A 21,354-nucleotide genomic window follows, 5' to 3' on the forward strand; every position below is an offset into this window, starting at 1 on the left:
GGTGGGCAAGAAATCAAAAATAATTGCTCCATTGATTAGAAATTGATAATTCAAAATATGCTCCTCATTGACTTACATTGTACGGTAAAACAGCTCTCAAAGTAACTCTTTTAGCACATAAATGAACCCAAACATAGCTGAATCAGACAATATAGAGCTTCACCAAACCCAGTACTGTTAGTTTTTTTTAATAAAAATGTCAACTTCCTGTTGATTTTACTATTTGAAGTTCTGGATCCGGATCCGTGGATCCAGTCCGGGTTTTCTACTTATTAAAAATGGCAAAATCAACAGGAAGTTAACATTTTTATAAAAAAAACTGGGTTTGGTGAAGCGTTATATTGTCTGAATCAACTTTGTTTGCATTCGTTTTTGTGCTAAAAGAGTGACTTTGAGAGCTGTTTTACCGTACAATGTAAGTCAATGAGGAGCATATTTTGAATTATCAATTTCTAATCAATGGAGCAATTATTTTTGATTTCTTGCCCACCTTTGGAGTTACATCATGGCAAGGTAACTACACAACCCAAACCTCTACCAAAGTGGTCTTGCCCTTTAAAGTACCAAACGTTTTCAAATCATTGTTGTGGAGTATAAGTAAAATATTTGCCTCTGAGATGTAGTGGAGTAGAAGTAAAAGTATTGGAAATTGGAAATACTCAAGTAAAGTACAAATACCTCAAAGTTGTACTTAGGTAAAGTACTTAGGTACTGTAAATGTACTTAGTTACTTTCCACCACTGAAAGTTTCGCACTGTGGAAGTTTTACCCTTCATAAAGAGTGTCCAAACTGTCCTTCAGCGGCCCTGGGTCTGTCTGTTCATTACTGAGAGCACCAGGGTTGTGGAGAAGCATGCGTCTCTACATATCATTTAGACTGTGTGGAGAGAGATTCCCCCTCTGCTGCTCTTATGAATAATATCATTATCATTCCACACATTCCCTGCTAAACAGTGCTGGACAGTAACTAAGTACATTTACTCCAGTACTGTACTTCTTACTTATTTTTCTCCCTTTTTTACATTCTTGAGACCCAAACTTAAGAAAATATACATTATGAATTAACCGTTATTCGCACAGCAATGTGTTGTGAGCATCGTCTGAAACATCTGCTATTTTTCTCTATCTATCTACTGTATCTATCTATCTATCTATCTATCTATCTATCTATCTATCTATCTATCTATCTATCTATCTATCGATAAAAAAAATGTAGTCCTACTTTGCGATTTGTACTTTTGAATACTTTAGTATATACTTGGGAGTATTCTACTTTTGTCCAGGGCCGTGCTGTAGTGAATAGATGAAACGTGTGTCATCATCATTCCCCAGATTCCCTGCTAAATGAGACTAACAGAGCCTGGTCCATGCGGAGCATGGCTCACATAGCTTCCATTCTCCTCCACTCTCCTGGGGATACATGCATCGAAAAATGAGGGAGATCAAAGCCGCCAAAAGGACAAAACATAACTAAATGTCACGTGCGCGTGCATGCAGCGGCCGTACACGCACGCAGGATTTTGTGCGCCGGGTTTGAGGGAGGGAGGGGGAGAGAGAGGGAAAGGGAGGGAGAGAGAGGGACAGACAGACAGACAGACAATGGTGTAAAGTAACTATGTAACTAACCGTTGGCTTGATTGCAGCGAAACTGTGCACACACACTATGCCAGAGCAGAACCTATGCCCCAACATTTTCACATCGGCCTTTTATAGCGCCACCAGGAAGCCGATTTGTTCAAAACACATTTTTTGACAGTACTCCTACAGATTTTGTCCAAACATCACGTAAATCGGTACACAGTATCTCTATAGTCATTAAACAAAACTGGTAGTTAATATTTTTCATATTCCATCCTGATTGGCTAAAATTGGCTTCCAAAGTTTGTAAGAGTGCACCGTTTTGAACAATATGCCTCACATCATGAACACATGGCGCTATAACGTCAAAAACGATTAGTAAAAAAATAAACTTTGTATGCCCACTCCCTAGAGGTCAAGGAAAAAACCTTTGCCCTGCATTTTTCACATCTGCCTTTTATAGCGCCACCAGGAGGCTGACTTATGTGAAACATGTTTTTTTTAAATATTAAGCCTTCAGATTTTATCAAAATTTCACGCAAATCGGTATGATCTCTATAGTCATGTGATCAAGACGGATCTGTTAGATTTTTCATGTTCCATCCTGATTTTGAACAAAATGCCGCAAATCATGTACGCAGCGCCCAATTACGGTGAAACGTTTGCACATACATTGGCACTACATTAAGGAACAAATGCCACCCTTTTAACATTGCCCTATTATAGCGCCAACAGGAGGCCAATTTTTGCAACACTTTTCTTTTTTACATTACTCCTACACATTTGGTCCAAACTGCATGCAAATCGGTACACATTATCTCTATAGTCAAGTGATCAAGATGGATCCGTCTGATTTTTCATATTCCATGCTGATTGGCAAATTCCGAACATTGCTGGCCCACAATAACCTACCTGACCTGGCGGAGACCTGTGCTCCGAGGAGCACTTTTTTGTAGTTTGTCTAATTTTACTTTGACTGCATTGTCTTTGTTTGCTAGAACTGAACAATTTTTTGTTCAATTAAAACAAACGTCTTTCTCTCAGTCGTTATTTATTACTCAACAGGTGTGCTTGTCAGACGGTCCCTAGAAAGTACATACTGTATAGCTCCACACTCCCAAGAACATTTATGTCATATTTCGTTACGTAAATGTAAGTCTTTCCCCCAGAGATACAGGGGAAAACTTGAGAGAATATCAGAGTCCTTTAAATTAGGACAGATTGAAAATGACTCTTTACTCGTCGTTTAACCACCTGAACCCCAACATCCCTATTCTGGGGGGAACGTTCACCAAAAATGTCCGATCTACAAGCTCACAACGCGTTGCAAGGCGACACGTTGTGAGCTTGTAGATCGGCTATTTTTGCAAAGAGATTTGGTGTAGCCGACAGTATATCGAAAAAGGTGAGGTGCAGTGGTTAAACTGAAGTGATATTGATGAATTCCAAATATTATCTAAGTATTCTGCGGCACCCCTGGCCCTGGACTTACGTCACGGCACCCAAGGATGCAATGGGGCGCCTACTTTGAGAAACCCTGTTAATGCTCCACACTCCCTAGGAAGCAGGAAGGGGTGGGCTATTTGAATCCTCCAATTGTGGCCCCCTCCCCCTCTAGCACAAACCAGGAAGAGGACATGAGGGCAAGTATGTGTGTTTGTTTGGTGTGGTGATGAGCTTTAAACTGTGGAGAATAATAAAGTGGTTATCTTTCAAACAAACAATTGTATCTGTGTTTGTATAAATGAAATGAATATGAAATGAGTAGTATGATAAGAATGCATATGTTAAACAGAAAACAATGAAAATTGTGAGGCTAAAAAGGTAAAGTGGGAAAGGCAGTCTCTGTCTTTACCACATGGAACTTTTACTCAAGTGAAGAATTTGAGTATGTTTTGCACCACTGGGCATAGTACATCACTTTACACACACAAGTTAGTGTCTGACTGTCTGGTCTTTAGCCTTTGACTGGAAGGCAATAATTCATATTCAGGATTTAGGGGATGAGGGCTGTCAATGCCTCATGGAACAGACCATTCAGGAGCTTGAAGATGCTGTGTGCGTGGGACATGGGTCTTATTTTAAATAGTATGTATCATTGCTGTCTGGTTAAAAAATAGCATATCTACAAGCTCACAACGCGTTGCAGCGCAACAACGCAAGGCGTTGTGAGCTTGTAGATCTGCTATTTTTGCCGAACGTTCCCCCCAGAATAGGGATGCTGGGGGTTCAAGTGGTTAACAAAAGTGGCATTACGTCTTAAGCTTTTGATTACCTTTGACAGCTGACAGATATTCAACCACAGTGCCACTAGGGGCATCAACAAAGTACTCAACATTTATTTTTACATTTTATTTTTTGTATTTTCAATTACTTCTAAAAGCAGATGAGATATTGACTCAACAAACGCTATTGTGCAGGGGCATTTAGATTTATCATAAAGTATTTTCAATATTTTATTTTAAAAGTTTCTTTAACGTTTGTATTATTGTAAATTATGCCATACTACTGCCATAGCAGCAGATCAGCAGATACAAAATAGAACGATAATGCCTAGATTGAGCATTGAGTAGTAGAACAATGGTTCCCAAACTGGGGGTCGGGACCCCAACATTATTTTAGGGATCCCCAGATGATGAGCTTAATGTGCAACATTGTTTTCTCACTCAACAGTAAACAAATCAACATACAGTATACGTGTATACATACAGGGTATCTGCACATTTCTATAGTGATAAATGAAGGACTTTTAAGACCTTTTTTATAGTGTGATGCGTTGTGAGCTTGTAGATCGGCTATTTTCACAATTTATCTTTGGAACAGAGTCAAACTTAATGTAATGCCTACAATTCCAAGTGCTTGTCAGGGTGGGGGGGGGTCCCCAGTTCAAATATGATTATTTTGGGGGGCCGTGGCCTGGACAGTGTGGGAGCCCTTGCTCTACAGCAGGACCCTCAAACGTGTTAGGCTACAGTGAGTCCAACCAACTGAGTCATAGTCCTAGTAGCTATGATGACTCAGGGCTATGGCTCCCAGTATAAACCATTGTTCAGTGACTCTTACTGCCACTGCTATGCTGGTGGCCATTTTGTGGTGCCACAGATAGAAAACCCATGCATTTTTCCTGATTTCAATGTGGTCCTTCATTTATCACTATAGAAAGGTGCAGATACCCTGTATGTATACACTTTTACTGTATGTTTTAAGTAAGGATCTGAAAACCTGGATGGACTGGGCAGATGGTTTGTTTACTCAACAGTTTTTCAGGTTTTCAGATCCTTACTTAAAACCCACCTATTCTCTTTGGCTTTTAATGGCACTTGATCCTCTAACGTGTTTTAATTATGCCACATACTGTATTTGTCTATGCGCCGACGGATGCCTGTTGATGCTTTGTTTGTCTCAACCTTGTGCAGCACTTTGGTCAGCTTCTGTTGTTTTTAAATGTGCTCTATAAATAAAGTTTGATTTGTGTATGTTGTGACAGGATACAATTTACGTATATCTGGCTCTCGGTCACTTGAATTAATGTTTGTGTGTTTGTTTCTTTCTTTCTCAGAGTGGAGACGGACTGTACCGAGGTTGTTCTTGTGCCATAAATGCCCAGAAGACTGAGGTTCTCACCTACAGTATAACACCCTCCCAGACCATCCACCTCTAATGACTACACAGAGGTTATCCGGTGAAGCTACCCAGATGTACTTAAGATGGAGATGGCGGGAGAGACACCGCTGGAAGGCTCACCCGAGGATGCCCTTAGAGATGGAGACTTGGAGATCTCTCTTTCCATGGATGTGTCTGCATGGGGGATTCCTCCGCGCCGATGACCCTGGTCTTCGGTGGTCTCCACCGTGGATCGATTGCTGATTGATCCAGAATTCCACGTGTGTATTCCACGTGTGTATGTGTCTTCGGTGGTCTCCGCCGAATGCCTCGGCCTGCCGGGGGTTTACTCTGAAGACGGCTCAAAGTAAGGAACCTCTTTAGGGCTGTCACGATTATGACGCACGTTTAGCTTGACGCTTGATCAATTGTCGCTCAAATAATTGCGATTGACGATTTAATTGTGTCGTACATTATGAATAAAACTTTGTCTGGCTTTTTTAGGCTTCGTAAACAAAAGCTGCACAGGTCAGATGATGCTGATATATTGCATAATTCAATAACTTTATACTTGAATGAATAGTGGAAATAGCCGATCTACGAGCTCAAAACGTTGTGACGCGTTTTGAGCTTGTAGATCGTCTATTTCCACTATTCTTTTTAAATGTTTGAACATGTATTAACATTTTTCAACGTGGAAACGATTATGACGATTAGGACTGTTATCCCCCAAAAAGTATTATGATTATCTGAAATACTAGTGAGTGTGTGTGTGTGTGAGATCATTTGCATTCAATATGTTTTTAGACATAGGCCTCTGTAAATCCAGGCCTGGATCTGGTCATTTGAAAAGGTCACTTTTTGGTAGGTCCTAAAAGGTCACTTTTTTTCTGGTGTAAAGTCCGGGTGGGGGGAACTGTGTAAATCCGGCAGTGGCCAAATATATATCAATTTGGGGCTCCTTGGCACAAACAAGTTTGAGAACCACTGATTTAGAAGGCATTTGTAGAATCAGCCTCAGTACAGGTCTTGCAGCAAAATACAGTACAAGATGGAGTCCTGGATACTTTTCCCACCACTGTCTATTAGCATGGAATCCCGCATCGATGATGTCACTGGTATACAGTAGGTGGGTTTCTGAACTGTCCACAGAGCAGACAGAAATGGTGCCATCTTATAATGAGCATTAGCAAGGACCAATTATAGGAAGATAATGTTGAAAATGGGTGATGGGCTGCTCTAACGTCCTCTATACCCACGGCTATGTTGAGCGGGCGAAAGAGTCCACATTTATTTCACTGTGTGTGTGTGTGTGTGTGTGTGTGTGTAATGTATGCTGGTCTGTATCATCTGGGGCCCTTTTCCTTAATTAGAAAGCAGTGCTGCGACTCTGTCATCAGTGACCTTATCAAAAGGCAGCTTCCTGTGTTCTAATATCCTCCGCCATAACACCGCTGTCAAACAGAAACCTTGTATCTCCGTAATGTCCCACCTCCTTTCTTTTATTTGTGTTAATAAACCACTTAAACCCTCTAGTCTTAGAGAACTGCACTTGAGTTACAGTACAACTGCACTTTGACCACTTTTTCCATCTACACCAAATCTGTTTTCCAAAAATCACTTTGTTTGGCTATTCCCCCCAGAATAGGCATGCGGTACAAGAGGTTAATGCCCTACTTTGTCCTACAACAGTGCCATATACGAAAATAACAGCAGATCTACAAGCTCACAATATGCATTGAAATCTTGAAATGTTCACCACAGAGCTAATAGAGCCTGCCTGCCTGCTTGCTCAGGGGAGAAATTGAATTGTTGACCTTAAGTTAAAAATGTGTATCAAACCAGAAACAGATTTGTGTCAAAGGTGTCCAAACTAGACACCTAATTGGACAAATAAATAATAATACAAAAAATAATAATAATAATAATAATATATATATATATATATATATATATATATATATATAATTTATAAAGAGCTTTACATGTTAACGTTGAACCAATGAAGATTAATCAACAAGAGCGTGTGACTAAACAAACTACGGGAAAGGGAACATTTAGTTTTTAGTTTTTCCTCCCCATTTCTTGAAAAGCATTGTTTTTTTGGTTTTACATACAAGGTTTCATGCCGACAGTGACCATAAGCTGCTGAAGTCCTCATCACCCGTATTAGTGCAGGCATAGCGGACCGTGGCTAATTCATTTCTCTCTAAATCTGACCAGGTTCTGTCTTAACCCATGAAGACCTGAGGGCGATTCTACATGTCTTCTAAATCCTAACAGTTCTCTGAAAAAAATTATGTAGTGGTTATGTCAGTGGTTCTCAAACTTTTTCATGTCAAGGACCCCCAAAAATATATTATGTTTGGCTGCCGACCCCCATCTAAAAATATTTTGTAACAGGGTCCCCCCAGAAGCAAAGATTTGAGCTAAAAATGTTCGCTTTAAAAATATATATATTCAAAGAATATACATTTTCAGAATTTTTCAAAAATAGCACATCTACAAGCTCATAGTGTGGCATGAAGTGATGCGCGATGAGCTTGTAGATCTGCTATTTTTGAATAATCATGACACACACTCTCATATAATTATATAGCTAAAATCTAAAATGCTTTTTTTTTTTTTTTTTTTGCCATGTGAGATAATTGCGTTTGGTTGAGTTAAGGTACACAGTGCCTGGGTCCCTGTTAAATGTTGTATAAGCTCAAAGCGTGGACCAGTGGTGTTTCACTTAAGTAAATGTACTGAAGTACTGCATGTACTATTCAATTCTGAGGTATGTTTACCTCGTATTTGCATTTTACTTATTTTTTCTCTTTTTTCCCGCCCCAATTTATGCCAAGTATTTGTGTTGTCACTGCTGTTGTATCCTACTGACTCACCTGTATCCTACTGACTCACCTGCCAGTGAGGAGCCCCCACCGGGAGGACGCAGAGCCTCCGTCATACTCCTCCCGCCCAACACTCCCTGCTGACAGGTGCCGTCCTAGACCGGAGTACGTGCAGTGACAAATATTACTATTTCCATTTCTTGACGCTTTATACTTCTATTATTACATCTCAGAGGCAAATATTGTACTTTTTACTCCACTGCAATTATATGACAGCTTTAGTAACTAGTTACTTTGCAGATTTAGATTATACAAACTTACATTAACCACTTAAAGTGCAAGGACACTTTGGTAGAGGTTTGGGTTGTGTAGTGTCATGATGCAACACCAAAGATGGGAGAGAACTCACAAATAGTTAACTCCATTGATTAGAAATTGATAATAAAAAAAAGATGCTCCTCATTGTACCGTGGAACGGCTCTCAAATTCCTTATTTTAGTCTGTAAATAAACGCAAACAACACTGATTCTGACAATATTGAACATCACAAAACCTTGTGTGTGAGTGACATTAAATAATAATAATAATAATACACACATAATTACATAATACTAGTCTACTGGCACAGCCAACTCCCTCGCGCGTGTGTGTGTGTGTGTGTGTGTGTGTGTACACAGTTCCAGTTTCATTATTTACAGACGGACTCACACAGAGCACACAACTGCGTGGGCCCTTACGTGCGTGCAAACACACACACACACACACACACACACACACACACACACACACACACACACACACACACACACACACACACACACACACACACACACGTTGCATCCAGAATGAGAGCACACGTCTGAGGGTGAGTGAGTTTATATGTGGGAGCCACACAATTATGTACACACACACACACACACACACACACACACACACACACACACACACACACACACACACACACACACACACACCCCCACACACACCCCACAACAGCTGCTGGGGAAGCTCCTACTTTACTGAGGACGCACATTCACCCAGACAGACACTCTCAGAGTTACAGACCTAGTAAGGGTCCAGTTGGACCCCCGTTAGCACCTGGACCACACTTTGAGAAACGCTGTCCTCGATTTTCTTTATTAATTACACACTGGTATCGGATCAGTACTTAGTATCAACCGATACGCAAGTAGTAGGTATCAGCGGTGTAAAGTAACTCAAGCACTGTACTTAAGTACAATTTTGAGGTACTTTTACTTTACTGGAGTATTTCCAATTGTCTATTACATTTACTTCTACTCCACTACATCTCAGAGGCAAATAGTGTACTTTTATTCTACTATTATTTGAACATTTTAGGTTCTAGTTACTTTGCAGATATAAATTGTAAAACATACATTAACCACTTAAGCCCTATTTTATACCTAGGCTATTTGAAAATGGATCTGCTATTTTCAAACATTTTAGTAGTATTACTTTTGGGACATAAGTACCTTTTTACCAATGCTTTTAGACTTTTAGTCAAGTTGTATCTGTATTACATCTCTAATTATTCATATAATTTTCTCCTACAGTAGCTCTCCATGCCTAACCCTCAGATGGTGGTGATGCTGGTATATGGAGTGCAACTTCATGGTTCAAGTGCTTAGGAAAACTGGGCAAGTACAGTATAGTGGTGTCAACTGCATTATGTATATACATGCTGTCATTATATAGGCCTACCTGATACTGTCTGTTCCCAAAAAAACATTACACTCTCTCTCCCCCTGTTAACTCCCACACACAGTACAGTTATGCAAGTGTGTGTGTGTGTGTGTGTGTGTGTGTGTGTGTGTGTGTGTGTGTGTGTGTGTGTGTGTGTGTGTGTGTGTGTGTGTGTGTGTGTGTGTGTGTGTGTGTGTGTGTGTGTGTGTGTGTGTGTGTGTGTGTGTGCTGTCTCTCTCATAAACATACACGCAAAAAAACGTTACAATGTTAATGTATGTTTATAATATTAATCCACGTCTGCAACGTAACTAATAAGCTGTCACATAATTGTAGCGCTTAAAAAAGTACAATATTTGCCTCTTGAGATGTAGTGGAGTGTAATGTAAGCAATGGAAAAATTGGAAATCCATTTCAAATAGAGTAAAAGTACCTCAACAAGTGCAGTGTTTGAGTAAATGTACTTTGAGCACCACATAGCTCCCGTAATAAATTGCTTCCTCAGTTTGAAGGAATATCGTGGCTGTCAGGGCAAAACCTTGTATCTCCACTTTTCAAATTTTAGTTTGGTTCATAAATCAATGCCCTTCTTCGTCATGCAAGAGTGTTGTGCGAAAGTTTGCAAAAAATAGAAAATCTATACAAGCTCACTGCGACACGTTGTTGTGAGGCAGTTTTTGCTTTTATTTTAACACATTTTTTAAGTGAAAAAGTGAAAGTGGTTGAATGTGTCTGTGGGTTTTATGAATATTTAACCAATAAAAAGTATTCATCAAGAGCTTCATGTGACTTAATACTAACTACATTGGATCCATTGGAACACAGATTATTCCTCAGATTTCCTTGAAAAGTAACGCATTATTGGACGTACAAGTTTTCCACCCGACCAGCGTTGCTACAGTGCACTTAACCCTTTAAGACCGGGAACACATCTCTGTCATTTTAAGATTTCTTTGGCTATTCAAAAATTGCAGATATACAAGCTCATAGCGCGCTATGAGCTTGTAGATCTGAAATTTTTGGAGAAAATTGCGAAAAATGTGTGCACATTTTTTAATATACAATATTTTTTAAACATTTTTAACTCAAATCTTTGCTTCTGGGGGGTCCCTGGAACAAAACTATTTTGAGATGGGGGTCCGAGGCCAAATATATGATTTTGGGGGGCCCTTAACATGGAAAAGTTTGAGAACCATTGATTATAGCAACATCGATTTTTTTCAAAAAAAACTTAACATTTAGAAGACATTTGTAGAATCCCCAGAAGCAAAGATTTGAGTTACACATTTTCACTTAAAATACATATTCAAAGATTTACACACATTTGCACAATACAAAAAAAAAAAAAGCAGATCTACAAGCTCATAGCGCGGTACTCGGTGCCACGCTATGAGCTTGTATATCTGCTATTTTAATAGCTATTTTAATAGCCAAAAAAATCTAAAAAATGACACACAGACGCGTTCCCGGTCTTAGAAGGTTAAAGTGTGTGAATTGTCTCTTCCATAACCTTCCTCAGGCGCTCGCCAGAGCAGGCCAGATGGCCGGCACAGGCTCGCCTCTAACTTACAATTTCTGTCAAATGTATCACTTTATTTGTTTGCGTTATTCCCCGTTTTGACTCTAACCCATTTATAATTCCGGCTGAATCGGATTAAATCACGAGACGTAATTGCATCTAATAATACGACAAAGCCTCCGGGAGGTTCGGACGAAACGTGCGTTTTTTTAAGCGGCAGCAGCTGCATATAAATAGACAAAACCCATAAACCATGTGATCCTCGTGGATCTTTTTTTCTCTCTGGAACACAATGTTAAGAATGTAATTTAGATAGCATCAGTGGAAGTACTCAAAATGTTTTACTTAAGTAAAAGTATCAATACTATAATGTAGAAATACTCTGTTACAAGTAAAAGTCTGGTATTCCAAATTTACTTGAGTGAAAGTACAAAAGTATTGGCATCAAAATATACTTAAATTACCAAGTAAAAGTACTCATTATGCAGAAAGTCCCATTTCATTTCCTCCGCGTCATCAGCGCCCATACCCTAGGTGGGGTTGGCGAAAGGGCCTACTCTGTGTGGAGTTCTCCCTGTGTCTCCTAGGGTAGTTAATACCCTCACAAAAGGTAAGGTAGTAATCCTGGTCGCTATACAGACCTCCCCCATGACAGCCGGGGCGCCTGATGGAGGGGAAGGGAACTGGTTGGAATAACGTGTTCCTTCTACGCGCTACGTTCTACCGGGGAAACTCTCCCCTGTCAGGTGACTAGAAGGTCAGTTGGCTCTCATGCATTGAAGGAGGCATGAGCTCGGCCCTGGGCTCCCTAGGCTGGTGGGGGGAGTGTTGCGCCCAGGATCACTTAGAAAATTGGCACCCGGTGAAAAAAGGGTTACAAAATCGTGGGATATAAAAAATAAATAAAATAAAGTCCCATTTCACAAGTTTTCAAATGTATAAAAATCCTTTGAAAATAGCCGATCTACAAGCTCAGAACGTGTCGCATTGCGACACGTTGTGAGCTTGTATATCGTCTAGTTTCAAGTGCTTAAAGGGATACTTCACTTTTCACATAAAATAAACATTAAAAATATATATTAAAAAAAAATGAAAGAAGTTATGGCAAAATAAAGGCCCCCTCACACATTAGTAGGACACTCTAATGCGTGAGGGGGCCATGAATTTTCCATTACTTTTTTCATTTATTTTTAATATATTTTTAAAATGTGTCCCCGGCCCTAAAGTGAAGTATCCCTTTAATGTATGTTTTGCAATAATAATCTAAATCTGCAAAGTAACTAGTAACTAAAGTTTTCAAATAATTGTAGTGGAGTAAAAGTACAATATTTGTCTCTGAGGTATAATGGAGTAGAAATAAAAGTATTGACAATTGGAAATACTCCAGCAAAGTAAAGATACCTAAAATGTGTACCTATAAGTACAATACTTGATGAGTACATGTACTTAGTTACTTTCCACCACAGGATAGTATGTTATTTAAACAGATGCTAGGTTCATTGTTTACCTGGTATCCTATAGTTTGTACAGATTATTATGTTGATAGTATACTGTTTAGACTGATGCATTTTTGGTTTACCAGTGATCCTAGTTGATGAGGCACTGACAGTGGTAACCAACCTTTTCAAGCCCAAGAGCACATTTTATTTCCAATTGTAAGCCATGATCTACCTCTAAAATATGTTAAAAAAAAACACTTGTCACGATTGCAATTTCTGACAGGCTCAGGACAAAAATACAAATAAACTTCTTTGTTGAGTTATCTTTAAATAAAACAAAACACAAAGGACATGAAATAAATTGCTTTTACAGATTTCTTCTCTTCAATGCACAATATTCAGTTTCTCAGTTCTCAATTTCTCAGAATCTTCACATTTACAGATATTCTGTTCAAATGACAAAAAAAAATGCATGCATGACCACATATTTGCACAGATATGGTGACAGATACAATACTCTAAGTATCAGCCCACCTTTAATGAGACTTCTGTGACTGCACATTATCTGCAAGCCTTTTGAAATCTGGTTGATACTTAGTGAATGCCAGTCTGAGGAAGTCATTAAGATGTGAGTCAGTCATAAGAGTTCTAAACTTGGATTTTATTATTTTCAAGTAGGCATGCAGCTTAAGTGCACAAGACACAATCAGGGGATACTTCACAAGTGACCAAAAGTCCAGCTTTCTACCTCTGCCCTCCAGTTGGTAGTCAGTTTAGTAGTTAAAAAATCTCCATTTCAACACCTGTAGTTAATGCAAACACATCCTACATTTTAACTGACAGCTGTTCAATGTCAATACTGAGGAAAGGGTTAGATACAAAAGCAGCTAACTCATGCCTTGTACCTCAACAAATCTACGGCCACATTCTGATTTCAGTTTGTTCAATTGGGCATATAATTGTTCGGGATGAAAAGCAGTTGTCTGTGAGGTTTTGTGACACCTCAAGATTTGGGAAGTGTGTCAGCCTTGCAAGTTTTATCTGAGAGCTCCACCAATCAAGCTTTCTTTTGAATGTGTTGACTGCACTGATCATTTGACCAATGCCTCTGTCCTTCCCTTGCAATTCTCGGTTAAGGTTGTTTAGTTTTGCTGTCAGGTCCGTAAGAAAACCCAAGTCCAATAACCAAGCATCGTCAGACATCAATGATCTGCTCATACTCCTCGTCCCTCGACTTCAGAAAAATGATGATCTCTGGCAGAGATCCAAAGTTTGCGGGCCTTGGGTAGACAACCCGGCCTGGCGGAGATTGGCAGAGAGATCTGCGCTCTGAGGAGGACCATTAAGGCAGTCCATCATTTCTATATGGCTCAGCCCTTTAGTAACTCTTGCCTTAATTTCTCATACATCACTGGCAACACACTTGTGCTCAGTGGTGTAAAGTAACTAATTACATTTACTCAAGTACTGTACACTTTTGAGGTATTTTTACTTAACTGGAGTATATCCAATATTCAATATTTTTACTCCACTATGATTATTTCAAAACTTAAGTTATTTTGCAGATATACATTTAAATTGATTATATTATAAATCATACATTAACAACTTTATCCCTATTTTATAACTATCTGAAAATAGCTGATCTACAACATGTCGCATCACGACGTTGTGAGCTTGTAGATCTGCTATTTTCAAGCATATTTGTACTTTTACTTTTGGTACTTTATGTATATTTTGATGCCAATACTTTTGTACTTTTACTCAAGTAACATTTTGAACACAGGCCTAAAAAGTATTTCTACATTTGGTATTGCTACTTTTACTTAAGAAAAATATCTGAGTACTTCTTCCACCACTGCTTGTGCTCAAATGCGATCTGCTGCGATGGCACTTTGTAACGTTGTAGAACACTGTTTGAAGATTTAAATCCAGCGTTCTCCACCACTGAAAAGGCTTGCATGTCACGAGACTGCGCTCGTTATTTCTTCAGCGCGACCCGCAAGTTGAATTATGTGTGCGCGGAATGTACAGGAAAACAACAACGCATGGCTTCCATTGGACCAGCGTTGCCAGATTTTGTGAGAGAAACAAGCAACCAGGTATATGAAAAGAAGTCCAAAATAAGCGACTAGGGCAGTTCAGTCAAACTTTATTGTCGAATGTTGTTTTAGAGCAGTGGTTCACACATATTTTCATGTCAAGGACGCGTGATAGTGATATGCACCGAATTACAGAAAAACAAGCCCAAAGTAGCTTATAATAAGCAGACTTGGCAACAGTGCCTTGGACGCACCAGAGCCATAAAGAGAGTTCTGACACTAGCGTCGACTCCCAATGTAAGAATGGAATGCGGAAGTTCTCTGTCTATCTCAACGAGATAGTTCCAATGTTTGGAACTATAGCCCATAGGAGCCCGCTTTGCGGCGAGATCACAGCGTGTCGTTACTCTCTTTTCTACACTCTGGGACGCACTACTCTAGTCTACACTACACAAATTCTGTGTATTGTCGATGGCTGCCCGTCTGCCACCGGGCCCACCCCGCGATCGACTTAGAAGGCTTTGATGATCTACCAGTAGATCGTAATCGCCTGGTTGGTTACCCCTGCACTACACCATACATGGGCAACTGGCGGCCCGGGGGCCAAATGCGGCCCCCACCTTCAGGGTTACGGAATACTGATATATTATTGATTTCAGCTGTTACAATTCTAAACATGCAAACATGACCCGCTTTAATTACTTCAGAGCTGGCAACCCGGGAGCCATTCATCCCATAGGTCGCGGGGCCATCCCACAGCTGGGCAGCCGTAACCATGGTGACATTATTTTTACATAAAAACGCAAATAAACAGCTGACAGTTGGGGAAATCGAAAAACGGGCTTCGCAGTTCCGTGCACATGGTAATGGTAAATGGCTGTGTGCAATTTCAGATCAATTGGTCCAGGTACTGAGGAGAACTGGGCGTTTTTGTGCACACTGCACAGAGGTTTGTAGAATTATAGGAGGATAACTAAATGCATTTAAAATAATTGTCGCATAATTATTTTTAAAATAATTATAATTGTAAATGTTATTAATTATTTTGCAAATTTCGCAACTTTTCAAAATGTTCACATATTTCGCACCCCGTACCTTCACCGCATAAAATCAGCATATTTCATTCGAAAATCAAGGATATTAGCCCACATAATCAAGGATTTTTGTCAGCGTTTTTGCTGGAGGGTCTATTATACTCCACTACATCTCAGATGCATGCCTTGTTGTCTCCCCCCCCACCCCCCACCCCACCCGATCGACAAATCTTCATTTACTCACACCTGGGATCTGTGGGTAAAAGAAGTTCACGGCACATTACCATAACACACCCACACACCCACCCACCCACCCACACGCACACGCACACACACACACACACACACACACACACACACACACACACACACACACACACACACACACACACACACACACACACCTTCCTGGGGTGGGAAAAAAATCCATGTTGTGCGTGTGGACCATGCTAATTGTGGGGCATTCATCACCATTAGCTTTGGTGATGGACGCTATAGCGTAACTGTCCCTCCCTCAAGACAGGTGTCGTATTATTTGCTATATTTTATATGACAGTATGCAAGTAAAAACAGATTATTAGTAGAACAAATATGCTAAAGTCAGAAGAGTAATCATGAGTGTGTGTGACTGGTGAATGTGTGAATGGGCTATATTCTAACGCAGCAACAGCTGCAGCTGAGCCAAATGGCCATTGTGTTGCTCTTATTTTAGTACATACCTTATATGGCTATTTAGAATGGCATCTGTGGTAAATTGTCTACTATAAGAACGGTGTAAGATGTTTGTTTGAGATGGTTGTGCCCAGAGAGGGCTGCAGGAGAGAGAGGGCTCTCTGCCCTGGAGTCTATGATGCTGTTTGTTTGTTGCTGAATCTGAATAAATGAACATGGAAACTTGGAAACCTGACGTCTGTCTCTTCTCCTCCACTTCTTATAACAACTACAAGCCTGATAACACGCAGTTTATGCCTCAAATACACGACACAGGCATTCAAAATGTTTCCATTTCCGACTTTGGCCTTGTTTTTATGTAAAGTCGCTTGTAAATATTGGGAGTTGCGGCTTTTTCATTATTTAATTTTTTTTGGGGGGGGGGCTCATTTCTAAAGTGTAGTTGCTTATTTGGGCTTCCTTTCTAAATGTTGTTCAAACCATTGATTCTCAAACCTTTTCATGTCCACGGATCCCCTACACAATGTATCGCAACGTGTCGCCCATAAGCGGCCTATAGTCACGTATTTTGGGCTTGTTGTCACAGACCTGGCTGCTTGTTTCTCTCACAAAATCTGGCAACCCTTGTTCACACACTAACATAAGGTGGTGTGTGGAGTAAAGATAAAGTAAAGTAAAGCAAAGTGAAGTCTAGCTTCACTTTGCTTGTTGGTGGCATTCATGCCACCAACATGAATGCAGGGTGTTGGTGGCAGCCTGGGCAGTGACATCTCTTTCTACATCCATCCATCTATCCATCTATCTACTGTATCTATCTATCTATAAATGTATGTAGCTACAAGTATCGGTATCAAAATGTACTTTAATTACCAAAAGTAAAAGTACTAAAATGTTTGAAAATACCAGATAAGCTCACGACGCGTTGTGAGCTTGTATATTGGCTATTTTCAAATATACCTACGTATGAAATAGGGCTGAAGTGCTTAATGGGTGTTTTATAATGTAATAATCTATATCTACAAAGTAAAGTTTTCAAATAAGTGTAGTGGAGTAGAAGTACAATATTTGCCTATGAGATGTAGTGGAGTAGAAGTAAAAGTATAGACAATTGGAAATACTCCAGTAAAGTAAAAGTACCTTAACATTGTACTTAAGTAGGCTACAGTACTTGAGCAAATGTACTTAGTTACTTTACACGACTGCTATCTATCTATTTTGAATAAAAATAAGAGAACTTGTAGCAAAGGTTTATTCACGGGTTTGGGCAGAAACAAACAGTCACAGGGCAGTGCATCAAGGCCACCGCGCGACACACAAAGAACGCTGATGCTAATGGAGATAGACTTTAATTTCACTGAATGGTCCAATTCATGCATTTAGTCTGTGAGTCCTTCACACACACACACACACACACACACACACACACACACACGCACACGCACACACAGCGCTCAATAGTCATTCTCGAATTCCTCTATTATTCATATATTATTAACAAAATAATACAAAAAAGACCACTTTTGAAAGAGTAATTTTCAACCTGGCTGTAAGCCAAGCTGTCAGAAACGAGTGGTTGGACCAAAGCAGAGATCCGTCGATATCTGCCTCCATGTGCTCTTTCTGCAGTGAAAACATGTTGTTGTGGTTCGTTCTTGTGCCTCTTTGTTTGTGTGGGTGTGGGTGTGTGTGCGCGTGTGCGTGTGTTGTTTCCCTTTGTTTAGACAGTGATGATTCAGACTGACCCTCAATAGGTTCTATGCACAGCAGCCATATTGGGAATGAATTGGGCCCCTTCCTTACTTCCTTCACAGGTGTTACCAATAATACTAATTAAGGCGCTGTTCCATTTAGTGTGGCATAGTGGTTGTCTTATTTTCAAGGACCCCCATAACTCTGAGAGTGTACAAATGGAACCAAATGGACCCGTAAGGGGCCATTTGGGAACCAAAATGGAGTGTTTCCAGTGAGCCAACATGCTTAATATCAGCACCCTGACCATAATGGAACAGAGCCTTCATTAGTATCATTGGTAACACCTGTGAAGGAAGTAAGAAGAAGGCCCAATTTCTTTCCAATATGGCTGCTGTGCATAGAGCCTATTCAATACAAAATGAAGTGATACAAACATCGTTGCTGTCGCATGGACACCTCATTATGTCCAAAATTGTGACTTTTCAGGATTGAAATTCCAAAATAGCTATAACAGCAGATCTACCGGGTGGTACTGTACATCTGCAATGTTTCCAACTATATGTGACACTGAAGTATGACGAAGTTGGACAATTATTTACAAAAAAAAAAAGACATTAGGAAGCAGCGGTGTAGTGTAACTAAGTACATTTACTTAAAGGTAGGGTAAGTGATTTGCTTTGGTTAAAATAAGTGATAAATAGCTCTATATTCTGATAGTACTCATTGCTATAGAGTGTTTGTTCAGTATTAGGAGTCTCCTTGTCTCTCCAGCTCTTTATTAAACAGAAAATGCATTTTCGTTTCAGTTTCATTTCCAATTTTAGCCAATCAGGACAGATAACTCAATCAGGATATAGATTAAACAAGTGAAATTGGAAGTGATGACACTAAGAAATGAGCAGACAAAATTTGAACTGGAACACTATACAAATTAAGCTTAAAAATGGGTACTTTCTCCTGATTGGCTGAGATTTTTACACCTACCGAAAAATGTATTTTCTGTTTATTAAAGAGCTGGAGAGACAGGGAGACATCTGTTACTGAAAAAACACTCAAAAAAATCACTTACCCTACCTTTAAGTACTGTACTTAAGTAAAAACGTTAAGTATTTTTACTTTTCTGGAATATTTCCAAATTTCAATACTTTTACTTCTACTCCACTATACATCTCAGAGGCAAATGTTGTACTTTTATGCTATTTTCACGAATTCTGTGTGACCCTTTGTTATGACAACGAAGGGCATTCGTTTGCGGGAGGAAAAAAAGAAGAAAACATAAAAAGTTCTTAAAAAAATTGAGATAAGATGTTCCTGCCCGACAGCTACGATATAAGGAAGAAAAAACATAAAAGAGATGAAATACGGAGATACAGGTTTTCTGCCACGACAGTGTCGATACGATGCGTACCTTCACCCCCAAAAATAAGTACAAAACTGTCTGATTACATTCCTGTTATAGCCTGCGCTGTGACCTTAACCTTCATTTACCCCCCCCCCCCCCGCCTCAAATCATCTGCCAAGTTCGATCCGAATCAAATAAATACTGCTGTAAAAAGTTATCGCTGTGACGACCAAAACATCAGCAATTCCACTCCAGTTTGACTGCATTTAGGAGAGGCTGTCCTGCACAGAGACTGATAATGAGGACCTCTCTCCCTGTAGCCGTATAGCTTAGCGCAGTGGTTCTCAAACTTTTTCATGTCAAGGACCACCCAAAAGGATATGTATTTGGCCGCGGACCACCATATCAAAATGTGTTGTTCCAGGGACCCCCCAGAAGCGAAGATTTTAGTTACAAAAGATAATATTCAAAGATGTGCACAAAATGTTCATGATTTTTCAAAAAATAGCCAAAGTATAAAAGGTTAAAGTGGTTAAAATGATTGTGATGCTATATTAACACATTTTGCTGGGATCTACAAGCTCATAGCGCGGCACCGAGTGCCGCGCTATGAGCTTGTAGATCTGCTATTTTTTTAATAACCAAAGTATACAATATTGATAAAGGGGATCAAATGATTGTGACGCTTTATTAACTAATTTTGCTGGGAACCCCTGGTATCCCCCCCCAAGGACCCCACTTTGTGAACCAATGCCTTAATTGGCTTCGTATTGGTTTCGGGAAGCTTTGCTCAAGCTCATCTGCATTTCCCAATGCACTCGCCTCATAAACGTCAAGCCGACATTGTTCTCAATTCTCTTTTTTTCCCAATATCTGTCTTCCTCTCGCAAAACGTCCTGATATCATCTGAGCCTTGATTGCCGGCCCGGAGAAGAATATTATCGCCGTCGGGTGGAAACCTTGTATGTAAATCCTTTACTATGCACTGTATGCAGGGAATGGGGTGTGTTCCGATGGAACCAATGTACGCCTACTTGTTGTTTAGTCACGAGTGCTTGTCAATACTTTATATTGGTTCAATATTTATACAAATAAATACAAATAAACACACACAAACGGACCACTTTCACTTGCATACAGCGGTGGAACAAGTGCTCAAATGTTTTCCTTAAGTAAAAGTATCAATAATGTAATGTAGAAGTAGGCCTACTCTGTCACAAGTTAAAGTCCGGAATAAAAAATGTGCTCGAGTAAGAGTACAAAAAGTATTGGTATCAAAATGTGCTTAAAATACAAGTACAAAGTAAAACTATTCTAAAATGTTTGAAAATAGCAGATCTACACGCTCACGCTTCAAATAGCCTTGTTACAAAATAGGGCTAAAGTGGTTAATGAATGTTTTATAATGTAATCATTTATATCTGCAAAGTAACTTATAACTTTTATATAAGTTTTCAAATAATTGTAGTGGAGTAAAAGTACAATATTTGCCTCTAAGATGCAGTGGAGTAGAAGTAAAAGTATAGACAATTGGAAATACTCCTGTAAGGTAGAAGTACCTTTAAATTCTACTAAAAAGTACCGTACTTGCGTAAGTGTAAATAGTTACTTTACACCACTGCTTACATATTTCAAAATTAGCGAAAACAGCATTGCGACGTGTTGTGAGCTTGTAGATCAGCTATTTTTGCTCCTTTTACATAACACTGGTGTACTAAAAAGTAGGGCGTTAACTAACCAAAACGTAATAAATATGGAGATACAAGGTTTCTGACTCGACAGCGATAAAAAAAGAAAAAAGAAAAGCAAAGCAATGGTTACCTTCCATATTGGAATAGCGTTTCTACTACGGGCTTTCATATATTACACTTTCTCTTAATATATCGACTCACTGT

Source organism: Gymnoscopelus braueri (genome assembly GCF_963280865.1).
Source record: "Gymnoscopelus braueri genome assembly, chromosome: 20".
Lineage (NCBI taxonomy): Eukaryota > Metazoa > Chordata > Actinopteri > Myctophiformes > Myctophidae > Gymnoscopelus > Gymnoscopelus braueri.